At 43.8% G+C, this 2489-nt stretch overlaps 1 non-coding gene across 1 annotated transcript; it reads left to right on the forward strand.

The window, feature by feature from the left end:
• The first annotated feature begins 2065 nt into the window (after positions 1 to 2065).
• On the forward strand, positions 2066 to 2140 carry Trnas-cga. Its single transcript has one exon. It is a non-coding gene; the product is annotated as a tRNA-Ser (tRNA).
• The last annotated feature ends 349 nt before the right edge of the window (positions 2141 to 2489 follow it).

A 2489-nucleotide genomic window follows, 5' to 3' on the forward strand; every position in this document is an offset into this window, starting at 1 on the left:
ATATTTCTTCTGTTACCCAAGGATTTCTACTAGCCCTCGTCTTTTTACCTACGTGATCCTCTGCTGCCTTCACTACTTCATCCCTTAGAGCTACCCATTCTTCTTCTACTGTACTTCTTTCCCCCAGTCCTGTCAATTGTTCCCTTATGCCCTACCTGAAACTCTGTACAACCTCTGGTTCAGTCAGTTTATGCAGGTCCCATCTCCTTAAATTCCCATCTTTTTGCAGTTTCGTCAGTTTTAATCTACAGTTCATAACCAATAGATTGTGGTCGGAGTCCACATCTGCCCCTGGAAATGTCTTACAATTTAAAACCTGGTTCCTAAATCTCTGTCTTACCATTATATAATCTATCTGATACCTTCTAGTATCTCCAGGATTCTTGCATGTATACAACCTTCTTTCATGACTCTTAAACCAAGTGTTAGCTATGATTATGTTATGCTCTGTGCAAAATTCTACCATACAGCTTCCTCTTTCATTCCTTACCCCCAATCCATATTCACCTACTATGTTTCCTTCTCTCCCTTTTCCTACTCTCGAATTCCAGTCACCCATGACTTTTAAATTTTCGTCTCCCTTCACTACCTGAATAATTTCTTTTATCTCATCATACATTTCATCAATTTCTTCATCATCTGCAGAGCTAGTTGGCATATAAACTTGTACTACTGTAGTAGGCATGGGCTTCGTGTCTATCTGGCCACAATAATGAGTTTACTAAGCTGTTTTTAGTAGCTTACCCACACTCCTATTTTTTATTCATTATTAAACCTACTCCTGCATTACTCCTATTTGATTTTGTGTTTACGACCCTGTATTCACCCGACCAAAAGTCTTGTTCCTCCTGCCACCGAACTTCACTAATTCCCACTATATCTAACCTTAACCTATCCATTTCCCTTTTTAAATTTTCTAACGTACCTGCCCGATTAGGGGGTCTGTCATTCCACGCTCCGATCCGTAGAACGCCAGTTTTCTTTCTCCTTTCTATCAGTTCCTCCAAATCCTCGAACGCTGTAAGGACCACTGCTATCTTTGATATAATAACATATCGATAATGTATTCCTTACTTATCGCTGGCTTCTGGGACTTACAGAACCGAGTGCGCCTTTTCTGTGACACAGCAATGTCTTCATGTATAATGCGTCATCGCTAGTGGTCACGCGCCGTCTTAATGTGGGTAGTGGAGTCGGTGTTAAGCTTCCGCACTAATCGCGGATAAATAACCTGCAGGATTTGGTATTAATAGTTAAAAACGTTACATCGGTTTATATAGAAAAGTGTTACAGTAATTCACTTAATTCGCGGAAAGGCATGGGGTATTAATTAAGATATGTATGGTTGATACAGTATCGAGTCTGAATATAAGTAATTTTCGCCGAGAAACGTATTGCTAGTAGAACGTAAGTGAAAAGGCTTCCTTGATCAGTGATTGTCTGCTTAATTAATGTGAAAACACAACGTAGCAATAGTTGCTTTAGTGTGAATGTGAAACAAACACAAGTATTTAACGATAATGGGTGAGCGTAAGCATTGTTGGGGAAGATTGTTACTTGCAAAAGGAACAGTATACCGAAGTACTTTGACTTGTACTGTTATTATTTTAAAGTGACGTGTTTCATACTTTAATTGAGTAACTTAAATATCTGAAACTTAAGAGACACATTAAACTCCCTGGCAGATTAAAACTGTGTGCCGGGCCGAGACTCGAACTCGGGACCTTTGCCTTTCGCGGGCAAGTGCTCTACCACCTGAGCTACCCAAGTACGACTCACGCCCCGTCCTCACAGCTTTACTTCTGCCAGTACCTCGTCTCCTACCTTCCAAACTTTACAGAAGCTCTCCTGCGAACCTTGCAGAACTAACACTCCTGAAAAAAAAGGATATTGCGGAGACATGGCTTAGCCACAGCCTGGGGGATGTTTCCAGAATGAGATTTTCACTCTGCAGCGGAGTGTGCGCCGATATGAAACTTCCTGCTGGCAGATTAAAACTGTGTGCCGGGCCGAGACTCGAACTCGGGACCTTTGCCTTTCGCGGGCAAGGACGGGGCGTGAGTCGTGCTTGGGTAGCTCAGTTGGTAGAGCACTTGCCCACGAAAGGCAAAGGTCCCGAGTTCGAGTCTCGGCCCGGCACACAGTTTTAATCTGCCAGGAAGTTTCATATCATCGCACACTCCGCTGCACAGTGAAAATCTCATTCTGGAAACATCCCCCAGGCTGTGGCTAAGCCATGTCTCCGCAATATCCTTTCTTTCAGGATTGTTAGTTCTGCAAGGTTCGCAGGTGAGCTTCTGTAAAATTTGGAAGGTAGGAGACGAGGTACTGGCAGAGGCTGTGAGGACGGGGCGTGAGTCGTGCTTGGGTAGCTCAGTTGGTAGAGCACTTGGCCGCGAAAGGCAAAGGTCCCGAGTTCGAGTCTCGCCCCGGCACACAGTTTTAATCTGCCAGTAAGTTTCATATCGGCGCACACTCCGCTGCAGAGT

The sequence above is a fragment of the Schistocerca piceifrons genome, chromosome X (assembly GCF_021461385.2).
Source record: "Schistocerca piceifrons isolate TAMUIC-IGC-003096 chromosome X, iqSchPice1.1, whole genome shotgun sequence".
Lineage (NCBI taxonomy): Eukaryota > Metazoa > Arthropoda > Insecta > Orthoptera > Acrididae > Schistocerca > Schistocerca piceifrons.